Source organism: Rhinopithecus bieti, unplaced genomic scaffold (genome assembly GCF_001698545.2).
Source record: "Rhinopithecus bieti isolate Rb0 unplaced genomic scaffold, ASM169854v2 scaffold_22439, whole genome shotgun sequence".
NCBI classification, from domain to species: Eukaryota; Metazoa; Chordata; class Mammalia; order Primates; family Cercopithecidae; genus Rhinopithecus; species Rhinopithecus bieti.
The window spans coordinates 1,288,061-1,301,445 of record NW_016810838.1 but is presented as its reverse complement, the minus strand read 5'-3'; the positions used below and the strand labels follow the sequence as shown (position 1 = coordinate 1,301,445).

Below are 13,385 nucleotides of genomic sequence, written 5' to 3'. Positions count from 1 at the left end.
GGGTCCTGCAGCTGTTGGGGCAAAAGGGTCTGCCTTGGCCTCTGGGGGTCTCTGCACTGCAGAACTGCAGCGGAGGTACAGGGATTGCTGTGGGCTGCAGAAGGATTTTGCAATATGCATTCATGTTAGCTTCAGAGTGCCCAAAATGAGCATGAAAATGCTGTCAGAAAGGCAGTTATTGCTACCTGAAGTCCCTGTTGGAGCAAAGTGCAAATTAAATACTGGTAAAAGAAAACAAAGCTGATCATTGTTGTATAGCAAATGTCACTGTCCTGTGTACCTATCTGGTCTACAGGTTGACTCCAGGAGGCGGGAGGTGCGACTGCATGGAGCCATGTTCGGCCTCCCACCTTCAAGGCCAGCCGCGTCTCTGAATGGGGAGCTGATGAGAAAGAGCTCTCCTTGATAAAACATCATTTTTGCCCTTCCCAATCTATTTCCTTTTCTGTTTTCTAGGAACAAGAGGATTTATCTGATTTAACTGGAGATGGCTCCCTTCCCTAATTTATTGTTGCATCCTGAAGCTTCCCACATGCTGGGCTCAGTGTGAACAAACAGCGCGGGAGGATGTAACCACTGCAGAGGTACAAGTTCACAGAGGCAGAGCTGCCCCTCGACTGGGCCGGAGGCAAAGACAAACCCCAACCTCTTTCTTGTCATTCATTGAATTTTGCTGAACCTGGAAAGGAAATAAATTCCAAAGGCGGGAAGTGACCCAGAGACCATAACAATATGTGAAAAGCTTAGCCGGTGCTTCCGCCCCTTTGTTTCAAACTATTCTAATCTGTGTCCCAGGAAGCCTAGCCCATTGCCAGATGGAGATCTGTTTTCAGATGCCTCTTGGCATGTGCCATTCCCGGCTGGTGACATTTGCACATTTCAGAAGGCAAACCTGTCCCAATGTCTTCAAACTTCCAGAGAGGTGTAGCACCAGGAAAGTCCTTGGGTCTCTGGCTGACAGCACCAACCAGCTGATTTGCTTCATCTGCAGCTGAACTGCTGCTGGACTCCAGCCTAGAACACTAGCACACCGGGTCTGTTCTTGAAGATTTGCAGATTCTGAAATCAAAATGCCCTGTGTTGCCAGAAAAGGCTGGCTCCCTTGCCTGCTTCATAATCCCTTCTCACTAGGCTTTCCTAAAGAAACTCGATGAGTCAGGAAGGAAGAAAACATGTCTGAGGGAGATCTGGAGGTGGGCCGTTCTCTCTCATTGCTTCTGAAAATTCCCTTCTGTTTTGCAATGTGGGTAATGTTTAGGGATTTGCTTTTACTTTTTCTCTGTTTCTTCCTCTGTCAGCTCTCACTTTGAAAGACCCTTCATTTACCATTCATGAAATTAGCTCTGCAATCGCAGGAGGCTCTCTGATGGGGAATTAGTCACTTTTGCAAAAAAGTTGAGACTTTACTTTTATCCCCAGGAGCAGGACAAGAAATTGTTCCCGCCCTGCTCTCAGAAGGAACCATCACTCAACTGCTCTGCTGTGGCTCGGGGGCCTGTACTTTTCCTGGGCTTTTAATTTTTACGGCGCATCTTCCATCAGCCTTACTACTGAAGGCTGTATGCCAGCTGACGTCTATGCATGGGAAGGTGGCTTCTGGGACACCTGCTTCAAATAGGTATCCAGCTAACTGCTCCCCACCAAACCCCGCCAGGTAATTGGAAAGGAACTTGGAGTTGAGTGAATAATGTGCCTCTTTCAAAATATTAGGTAGATCAAAGTGTAAAGAATCCAATATATTTGTTGACAACTGGTTTATAGAAAAGCCCCGGCAAGAAAGAAGGGGGCGGTTCAGCATCAGGCTGGTGAAAATGAGGTCACGGATAGGGTACCATTGTACAGCATTCAGGCATCAGACCTCTGTCCTAGGGTGCGAAGTCACACTGTGCCACCATCTAAAATTGTGTTCTGTTTATTATGAAAGAGGTTTTCAAAAAGTGTTTTGGTAAGCTTGGATTTATCCCTGGAAAGGGAATATGGTCTCCATTACAAGACATGAGCTTAATATCAGAGACAGGTTGTATCAATGTATGTAGCTGCTAGTAAATAGTAGATAAAAGAAGCTTCAGAAAGGTCGGGGAGGGAGTCTTTTGTTGTCGTTAGGAAGGAACAATCTTGCAGGGGATGTGAGAGATTTTTCTCTCGCTTTCTCTTATCCTCTGCCTATGGAAAATCAACCAGGAGAAAGCTAGAAACATGAGACAGAGAGAAGAAATTTCTCCAACTGTTGACACCAGTCAAACAAGATAAATAGTTCATATTCTGATGATGATGACAACAGTTATGATGAGGAGATATTGACCCAGAGGAAGAAAACAAAGGCTTTTGATTTCAAGCTGTGCGTAAGCCCCAAAGAACTGTTGTCAGAGTCACTTTTATGATCTAAGGGACTTTTGGCTACAATTATAAGAATATAGGGTGAGTGAAATAAATATAATTGGTCAGATAAATCAGAATTAGATTAAGACATGATTGAAAATGGTTAACCATTAGTGAGAAGTATACCAAATTATATGTATTTTCGTGCTGCTTTCAGTCTTGATCTAAGAACTGTATTCTGATTTAAATATAATACAAAGCAAAATATTTTGTTATGCTCTCTTAGGCATATGTTTGAGATGCCTGGCCACTGGAGGTCATCTCGTCTACTATGTTCACCACAGATAAAGAATGAAAAGAGAATACACAACCTTGTGATTGCTAGCAGTGAAAGCTCAGCGTTATGACATAACAGTAAGTGTTATATTCTGCATAACCTTAGGTTTAACAAAGGTTGTTACTAGACACTTAAAGAACATGCTTATATTTTGCACATGAGAAAATGGAATTGAAAATGGGAAAAGAATAGAGTCATGACTCCCAAACTGTGTCCTAAGCACCCAAGACTTTGCAGCAAACTTAGAGGGGGGCTGTGGCACATTTTAAATGTCAAGGAAGTATAGTGGCACTTGACATCTGTTGGATATCAGCTAAACTATTAGCTCAAGGTAGTTCATTGTTCCAACATTAGATTGTGCTACATTTCTTTCAAAAATGTCCTGTCTTTGGGAAGCTGAGTTTTCAGCAGTTGTAAAATGCAAGTACCCAGAGAAAATCAGTGTGGAATAGGAGGTGAAGGCACGTGTGTCCACATGGGTTCCAAGATTTGAGAAGATATTTGGTGCCCAATTGGCATATGCAACCCTTTTTCTTTTTTTTGGACAGAGTCTCACTCTGTTGCCAGGTTGGAGTGCAGTGGCGCGATCTCAGTTCCCTGCAACCTCCGCCTCCTGGGATCAAGCGATTCTCCTGCCTCAGCCTCCCGAGTAGCTGGCACTACAGGTGCATGCCACCACGCCCAGCTAATTTTTGTATTTTTAGTAGAGACAGGGTTTCACTATGTTGGCCAGGATGGTCTCAATCTCTTGACCTCGGGCATACGCATCCTTTTAAAAGTAACCGAGTATTTAAGAATGAAATAAATTTTTTCTTTTGTTTTATGTGTATTATTTTTTTCAAACAACTAAGTTGTTGGGACCTAACTACTGGATAAATGAAATGTTGGGTAGGTGTTTCCTTTTGCCTAGGGACTCTGTGAAAAAATTACAGGGATACTAAAATGCTGTGAAATGAGACAGTTTGGGAACTCTAAATTAGAGCAATACAAAGGTAGATTTTAATGGTTCAGGCTTGTTGGTCAGAATTAAAAAGTGGTTAGATCCTCCTCTCCCCACACCAGCCAGGACACTGCTCCCAGAATTTTTCCCTGTTCCCATATGAAATAAGCAATCTTAGTCTGAATTTTTAAATTAATACAACCATTTGGTAGACTATTAAAAGTTATATGACACAAAGCTTCTCAAAATATCTCCAGTGTAGAACTGTTTTTTTCTTTTTAATTTTTAAATCTGTCATGGACTAGATGATGGTTAATTTGATGCACCAACTTATCTGGACTACAGTGCCCAGATATTTGGTCAAATATTATTCTGAATATTTCTGTGAAGGTGGTTTTTGGATGAGATTCATGTTTAAATTAGTAGACTTTGAGTAAAGCTGATTATGATTCATATTGTGGATGGGCCTCATCTAATCAGTTGAAGGCCTTAAGAGAACAGAGACTGACCTCCTCTGAGCAAGAAGGAATTCTGTCAGTAGTCTGCCTTTGGACTCTGCATCTCTTCCCTGAATCTCCATCCTGCTGGTCTACCCCATCCGATTTCTTTGGATTTTGGTTCCACAATTACATGAGCCAATTCCTTAAAATAAATCCCTATCTATACATATACACACACACATATCCTGTTGGCTCTGTTTCTCTGGAGAATCCTAATACAGACTGATGCTTTTAAAATGTGATAAAATGAACTTCTAGGAAAAGAATCATATGCTTAAATATTTTAGAAATGTCAAATTGTTATAAAAGTTTCTAAATGCTTGCTTCCATTTTCTATATTTAGCTTTAGCTTGTCTATGATTGGTAATAAAGGGTTTGTGGAACACACTTTGAGTAGCACTGATCTCATAAAAATGAAAATATATGCATATATCTATCTATATCTATGTACATACATTTATTTACTTTTAACTTGAAACTAATTCTAAATTGATAGAAAAGTTGCAAATCTAGTACAGAGTATTCCCACATCTTGCTTTCCTCAAGTTCCCCAGTTTTAATATCTATATAACTATAGTATAATTTCCCAACTAAGAAACTTAACATTAGTATAATATTATTAACTAAACAGAAATCCTGCATTAATCTGTTCTCACATTGCTATAAAGAACTACCTGAGACTAGGCATAAAGAAAAGAGGTTTAATTGACTCACAGTTCTGCAGGCTGTATAGGAAGCATGGCTGGCAAGACCTCAGGAAACTTACAATCATGTCAGAAGAGAAAGGGGAAGCAGGCATGTCTTACATGACTGGAGAAGGGGGGAACAAAGAGTGAAGGGGGAGGTGCTACACACTTTTAAGCAACCAGATCTTGTGAGAACTCACTCACTATTATGAGAATGGCAAGGGGGAAGTCTGTCTCTATGATCTAATCACCCTTCCACAAGGCTCCTCCTCCAACATCGGGATTACAATTCAACATGAGATTTGGGTGAGGACTCAAATCCAAACCATATCATTCCATCCCTGTCACTCCCAAATCTCATGTCTTTCTCACATTTCAAAACACAATCATCCCTTCTCAACAGTCCCCCCAAATCTTATCTCATTTCAGCATTAAGTCAAAAGTCCACAGCCCAAAGTCTCATCTGAGACAAGGCAAGTCCTTTTTGCCCATGAGCTTGTAAAATAAAAAAACAAGTTAGTTACTTCCAAGATACAATGGGGGTATAGGCATTGGGTAAACACACCCATTCCAAAAGAACTCAGCCAAAACAAAGGGGCTACAGGCCCCGTGCAAGTCCAAAACCCAGCAGGGCAGTTATTAAATCTTAAAACTCCAAAATGATCTCCTTTGACTCCATGTCTCATCTCCATGCCACACTGATACAAGGGGTGAGCTACCAAGGGTGTGCTCCTAAGGCCTTGGGCAGCTCCACCCCTGTGGCTCTGCAGGATACAGCCCCTTTGTCTGCTTTCATGGGCTGGCATTGAGTGCTTGTGGGTTTTCCAGGGACATGGTACAAGCTGTTGGTAGATCTACCATTCTGGGATCTGGGGGACAATGACCTTCTTTTCACACCTCCAGTAGGCAGTTCCCCAGTGAGGACTCTGTGTCAGGGCTCCAACCCTATATTTCCCCCTTGAACTGCTCTAGTAGAGATTCTTCATGAGGGTTCTGCCCCTGTAACAGACTTCTGCCTGGACATCCAGGTGTTTCCATACATCCTCTGAAATCTAGGCAGAGGCTTCCAAGCCTCAACTCTCACCCTCTGTGCACCCGCAGGTTTAACACCACATGAAAGTCGCCTAGGCTTATGGCTTGTACCCTCTGGAGCAGTGGCCGGAGACATATCTGGGGCCCTTTTAGCCATGGCTGGAGCTGGAGTGACTGGGACACCTAGAGCAGTGTCCCAAGGTTGCTCAGGGTTTGAGCAACTTTGCTCAACCAAGGTTGCTCTAACTTTTCTGGGCCAGGCCCAGAAAACCATTCTTCCCTCCTAGACCTCTGGGCCTGTTATGGGAGGGCTGCCACAAAGGTCTCTGAAATGCCTTCTAGGCATTTTCCCCATTGTTGTGGCTGTTAACATTTGGCTCCTCTTTACTTATGCAAATTTCTGCAGCTGGCTTGAATTCCTACCAAGAAAAAATGAGTTTTTCTTTTCCACCACATGGCTGGGCTGCAAATTTTCCAAACTTTTATGCTCTGCTTCCCTTTTAAATATAAATTCCACCAACTTCTTTGCTAATGTGTAACGAAAGTGTCCTTTGCTCCAATTCCCAATAAGTTCCTCATCTGCATCTGAGACCACCTCAGCCAGGACTTTGTTGTTCGTATCACCATCAGCATTTCAGTCACAATTCAACAAGTCTCTAGGAAGTTCCAAACTTTCCCTCTTCTTCCAGTCTTCATCTGAGCCCTCCAAACTGTTCCAACCTCTGCCCATTACCCAGTTCCAAAATCACTTCCACATTTTCAGGTATCTTTATAGCAATATCCCACTCTTGGTACCATTTTTCTGTATTAGTCCATTCTTGCGTTGCTATAAAGAACTACCTGAGACTCGGTAAAGAAGCTTAATTGACTCACAGTTCTGTAGGCTGTACAGGAAGCATGGCTATTAAGGCCTTGAGAAACCTTCAATCATGGCAGAAGGTGAAGGGGAAGGAGGCACATCTTACACGGCTGGAGAAGGAGGAAGAGAGAACAAAATGGGGAGTGCTGCAAACTTTTAAACAACCAGATCTTGTGAGCACTCATTCACTATCATAAGAACAGCAAGGGGGAAGTCTGCCTCCATTGATCCAGTTACCTCCCACCAAGCCCCTCCTCCAACACTGGGGTTTACAATCCAATGTGAGATTTGGGTGAGGACATAAATCCAAATCAAATCAGGCCATATTCAGATTTCACCAGATATATCTTAAATAGTGAAGTCACAGCTCTATGATGTGCAAATTTGGTAGGCACTGGGCTAGAAGATTGTTGCAGAATGAGTTGAACCACTGGTTTGTTTTATTTGTAGATCAGCTAGCTGAGAACTAGAAATGTTTGTCAGTAATTGTGAACTGTTCTGTAGAAGAAAATACAAATCATCAACCTCAATTAAAAATATCTCACACATACTGAATGAGCCAATACCATAGCTACTAAGCATGCCTGTTATTACTGCCAGAAATAACAAATTATTTTGTATCTGGACACATTACTCCCTTAATGACAGACTGTATAGAAAAGTGATGCTTGGACATGTATCTGAAATGTCATGCATTTTTGGCCAAGTCACTCTTTCTCATCTCTTCTATGCAGTTTGAGCTTCCACAGGCTGAATCCAGCTGTGGCTTTTTGGGCCCTTTCGTAATGACTATGCAGATTTCTATCATGTACCTATAACACTTTATTGCTATAACTGGTGTGGGTACCTGCTAAACTATGAGGAACTCATGGGCCTGGCTCTGTCTTATTTGCCCTCGTATCTCAGTGCCTGGCATAATGCCTTAGGCATAGCAGGCAGGAGCACATGCTCAATGAAGAAATGAATGAATACATTTAACATATGGTAAGTTCACATTTTTTTTTCCTACTTGATCTCGTTGGGAAAAGAGCCTGTAACTTAAAATTATTCCAGTGAATAAAACAATGTTGGGTGTATATTAAAGAGGAAAAGCTTTCAAGGGCTTTGTGTTTGAGAAACAGGCTTTGAATGCCAGGTGTGACTTAACAGCTGAATGAAGACTATCACTTTTACAAATAGCATATATGTATGGGTGCTGACTCACTTTATTCAGTAGACACAATGTACTCCTTAGGTAATTTGATCCATCTCAGTAAAATCTGCTTTCTACCCAGACTGAAGGGTTGTAGTTAGTTATCATTATTATTCAGCATTGCTATAGTTTGTGTTTTCAAGGTACTGTGTTCCCCATTTTTAATGAGCTAGGCAGATGATAGGTAATGAAAGGGGGTTTTAGCCAGTCTCACATGTAGCTGGTGTTCAATCAATTTTTGATGACTGCTTAATCCCTGAGGTTAATTGGGGATGGGCTGGTGTAAACTCATGGGAAGAAAGGCTGTCCGATTTTTCCATTGATGGAGGAAGTGTGGGAGTGGAGAGAGGAGAAGCTGGGAAAGACTACGAAGGTGGGAGAGGGAAGGAAGTAGGAATTCCTTCTGATGGGAGTAGAGCAGGCTTCTGAGTCTCTGACCCACTTCGGCATTCCTCAGGGCCCTCTGGGGTTATATTCACATCATGTTCATTTGCGCTGTGAAGGAGTAGATTCTTTGGGGTTGGAGCTACTAATTCCTAAGAACAAGTTGTTTAGGGACTACTTTTATAAGTTTTGTGGTCAATTTTTTAGCATTCTACTAATGCTTTTCATACCACTGATTCTAAACCTGAAAAAAAAAAAAAATTCCCAAACAAATTTATAGGAATTCAGGACATCAAAGCCGAATAATGATTTATTCTCATAGGAGGTATTGCAATTAGGGACAAGAAAACTGTTGATCCTAAGGGTTCCTAGTGGCAGGACAGACTGAATATACAGTTGAGACATGGAGAGAGGAATAATTTAACTTATCTCCTGCTCAGTGGCTTGCTCTGGCCCTGTCAACTGAGAGATGAGAAATGTTTTGAGTGTGGGGATTGGGAGTGAGTGTTGTCAGCTTAAAAGAGAATAATGTATTAGGTTTGTGTTAAGTTCTCCATAAACCCTTCCCACCCCCTTCTACAAATTGTCAGATGATATTTGTATATTTTGATATTATTGGGCAATGACCACAAATATTTGTCTGGAACACAACTTGGAGAGAAGAAAAGTTGCAAAGATTAAAAATATAAGCCCTTGCCAGCCATTGGGTTGGCTGGGGAAGTGTGTAAAGGCTCAGGGAAATGTCGTGCCATACACACTAATTCCTACCTCATCATGGGCCTGGCAGGCCCGGCTTGCCTGGGGCCATACCTGAAGGCCCGTGGAGAGGTAAATTCAGCAGCCTGGAGCTCCCAGCAGAGCTGCAAAGCAGATTTCTCTCTTCCTGGGTAGAGGCTTAAATCCAGTTGCTATAGAGTGTTTTGAGGATTAAATGAGCTAATGTCTGCAAAAGCAACCTACACAGAGCCTGGCACCCAGAAGATGCTCAAACAAAGTAGATTTTCTTCCTTGCTGTGACTTCACAAGGGATTGTGGGTGTCTCAGGACACTGTGTCTCAGAGAATGGCTTTTTGCCATGTGGGCATTTTACCTTTTTGAAGACACTGGAAACTTGGACCAAAACCAACTCTAAATTCTTCCATTCCGGTTGAGATGAGCCCCAGCTAGAGATACAGCGCAGTTTCTAGAATGGTGTGGGGAAGTAATTTTGTGTCCTTGAATAAGGAAACATGGTTCATATCATTTCCTCAGAGAGTGGCTGGTCTGGATTTCAACTCAGAAGAGGCCTATGGGAACCCACATGGGGATGCTGCGATTTGTATTTTGAGCAGAGACCTTATCTCTGAGATATCCAAGCTAGGATTTCTTTAGTGATACCTTACCAACTTCTCACAAATACTTCACTTGGAACCCTAAACCCAGGAGCACGAAGGAGCCTTTAACCCCAGCTGCTTCACTCTCCATCAGTATTTGCATAATGTCAACAGAGTTCTCACCATTTGTGACCATCTTGTGACCAGGCAATTCTACCTGCCTCATGTCCCTGGCCAAAAGGCTAGTCCCCTTTGTCATCTATTCTTTTTCAGTTCGTTGCCCATCTACTGCACTCTCACTCTCTCATTATGTTTCCATATTTAATCTCTCCTCCTCAACTGGATTCTGTTTGCCAGATTTAAAGTATACACAAGGCTCCCACTGCGGGTGGGGTGGGGGAGTGGAGATAACTCTGTCCCAACCCTACCTTCCCCTCAAGCTTTCATATTCTCTTCTCCCCTTTACAGAGACTTCTAGAGAGAACATCTATACTTGTTGACTCTTTTTACTTCCTGCTCACTCGTTAGGTCACTGCCAGGCTGGCTCCTACCTCATCAGCTCGACAAACAGCTTGTGCCAGGGTCACTCACCTTCCTTCACATCTCGGCAGTGGTCAACACTATTGACTGTCCCTCCTCCAAGAAACACTGTCTTTTTCTGTCTTCAGTGATGCAAGACTCTTCTGGTTACCTTCACCTTCTCTGACTGCTCATTTTCTATCTCTCTTGTAGTCTTATCCTACGCTTCCTGGGTCAATACATATTAAAATACTCAAGGCCCAGTCCTAGATAGTCTTGTCTTTTTGTGTTTGTTTGTTCTGATACGGAGTCTGGGTCTGTCACCCAGGCTGGTGTGGAGGCTCACTGCAATCTCCGCCTCCTAGGTTCAAGCGATTCTCCTGCCTCAGCCTTACTGAGTAGCTGGAATTACAGGTGCATGCCACCATGCCTAGCTAATTTTTATAATTTTAGTAGAGACGGGGTTTCACCATATTGGCTAGGCTGTTCTCAAACTCCTGACCTCAAGTGATCTGCCTGCCTTGGCCTCCCAAAGTGCTGGGATTATAGGTGTGAGCCACTGCACTTGGCCGTCTTCTTTTCTTATTCTATACTTCATTTGTGGCAAAATATTTCTCCAGCCCAGGTCTCTTCTTTGAGCTTTAGATTCGTGTATCAAATTTCCCACCTAAAACTTTCATTTGGAAGTTTCACATGCATCTAAAACACAACATAGCCAAAACCAAACTCTTGATTCTTCCCAAATCTTTTGCTGTTCCCTATGTCACTGAAGGGTATCACCAGCATTGTTAAGCAGGCCAGAACTTGGAGTCACCATGACCTTTCCCTCTGCCTTACCCTTCACATTCAATTTTGCCTCCTAAACCTCTTTGTATCTGTACTTTTTTTCGCTACTTCCACTCCCACTATCCTAGTCTAAGCTACCTTCACCTCTTCCTGGATAACCTTAAAAACCTCTTTGTTGGTCTGTCTGCCACCGTTTTGACCTCCACCTCCCACAGTGTATCCTGAGTGAGTTCTTCATCTGATTTTCATGTCTTCCCTGAGATGTTTAAAATGTTTGCATGGCCTCTCCTTATTTTAGGATGCAACATTTCTTAACATGACCATAGGCCCTGTGCCTAGCCAGCTTTATATCAAATCATGCTCTGCTTTGCTCTCTTTACTCCAACCACTGTGGCCTTCTTTCAGTTCTTTTTACCTGCCACACTTCCTCTCACCAATTGCTCTTTGCCCAGAATGCACTTACTTCTGTAAGTTTCACCCTTTCTTCAAATCTCAGCTCAGTTATGGCTTCCTCAGGGCTGTCTTCCTTGACCTCTCTGACCAAGGCAAATCTCTACCATAAGGCCCTGGGTACTTCTTCAGGTGCTGATCACAACTGTCATTTTATGTTTCTTGGTGTCATTTTTTGGTTGAAATATATTGTCCACTGAGTATAGACTCCATTAGGGCAGGAACTGTGCCTGGTTTCCAGGGCTTAGAACCAGCACAGTGCCCAGTGCATAGTAGGTGCTCAGTAAATGCATTTGTTGAATGGATGAACAAATAAATACATCAATAAATACAGACTTTTGTTTTTTGTCATTCCTTTGGCTCCTTCTTCACCGTACCCTTTGTCCAGGCGTCGGGACTTCAAATCATGGATTTCGTTTATACGTCCAGTGCCACCACTGGGCCTGCTTCCTATTATGGGCAATGAAATGTATGAGATGCTGAGAAGCTCTTGGACACTTCCTTTGTAATATATTTTGCTCTCCTGCAATAATTTTGTTATCATCAGCGTTCTATTCAGGAATACAGGATTAGGTACGAAGACAGTACCACCTGAGGAAGGGTGCTCCTTGACTTAGAACAATAAGATAATGAAATTGGAGGGAACTTTTGGTAATCATTTAGTCTAATTTCTCAAGCAAGGAAGAGATTCTTTATATACCACTTCTGACAGATGATAATAGTTAATGTTTATTGAGCATAGGCCAGTTATTGTCGTAAGGATATTGATACAGATGAATCCATTTAATCCTTAGTGACCATATGGACAAATACAGTTACTATCATGCCCTTTTTATAGCTGACAAAATAGTGGAATACCTCATCTAAGGCCATGCCTTGTCTAAGTCAGAAGCATAGCCAAGGTGCAAGCCCAGGCAGTTTAACAGAGCCAGAGATTTTCACTGCTATGCTATGCTATGCTATGCTATGCTATGCTATGCTATGCTATGCTCTGCTCTGCTCTGCTATGTTATGCTATGCTATGCTATGTTATGCTATGCTATGCTACTTCTGTAGTTAGCCAACATTTATGTAAACACTTCCAGGGATGGGAACCCACTCGATGGTGAGCTGAGTACTTAGGCTAAAATTGTCTCCTATAACTTCAAGTCATTTTCCCTAGTTTCAGCCTCTAAAACTATATAAAATAGCCTGCTCCAACGTCCATAGGACAGTTATTAAAATAGGACAGTTATTAAAATACTTTCAAATTCTAAGAGTAGTTTTTCTGTTCATAAAAATAACATGTTCATTGTAGAAAATTTGGAAAATCCAGAGAAGTATAAAGAAGATAAGAATCCTTGATAAACTGGGAGAAAATAAGTATTAACTGCCAAGAGTCTATTAGCTTTTGTTATAATTTTAACTTTCATATTTCATTAATAGCCCATATAAAATCTGTGGCTAACCAAAACTCCTAGTTCTCTGTCAGATGACCTTCCATCAAGCCAGATTTTGTCTCTATATAAAATTCTCTCTTTCTTTTTTTTTTTTTGAGACAGAGTCTTACAGGCTGAGTGGTCTTCAAATCATGGATTTGGTTTATACATCCTGATACAAAGACAGAGTCTTACAGTCTTACAGGCTGCAGTGCAGTGGTGCAATCTTGGCTCACTGCAACCTTCATCCCCCAGGTTCAAGCAAGTCTCTTGCCTCCTGAGTAGCTGGGACTACAGGCGTGTACCACTATGCCTGGCTAATTTTTGTATTTTTAGTAGAGATGGGATTTTGCCATGTTGGCCAGGCTGGTCTCAAACTCTTCGCCTCAAGTGATCTGCCTGCTTTGGCCTCCAAAGTGCTGGATTTACAAGTGTGCACCACTGTGACCAACTATCAAATTCTTAATGTAAAATTTTACACTTATCCCTTTTAAACTATACTTGTTTGTTTTGATTCTTCTGTCTTACTGAAACCTTTTCTAATCCAGATTCTGCTATCTAATGTTAGCCTTCTAGCTTCCAAGATACTATGTGATCTTGATAACAGGGCTTTTCAAACCTTTACCCCAGGCATTGCTAAAATGCTAAGC

At 42.1% G+C, this 13,385-nt stretch overlaps 1 protein-coding gene across 1 annotated transcript in view; it reads left to right on the top strand.

The window, feature by feature from the left end:
• Nucleotides 1-456: 456 nt before the first annotated feature.
• TMEM178A (transmembrane protein 178A) overlaps nucleotides 457-13,385 on the top strand; it is a 200,447-nt gene continuing 187,518 nt past the window's right edge. The window contains exons 1-3 of the mRNA XM_017892938.1: nucleotides 457-584; nucleotides 1,420-1,654; nucleotides 2,606-2,733. The gene's annotated coding sequence lies outside the window, so the exon portion shown is untranslated. The remainder of the gene's footprint in view (nucleotides 585-1,419; nucleotides 1,655-2,605; nucleotides 2,734-13,385) is intronic.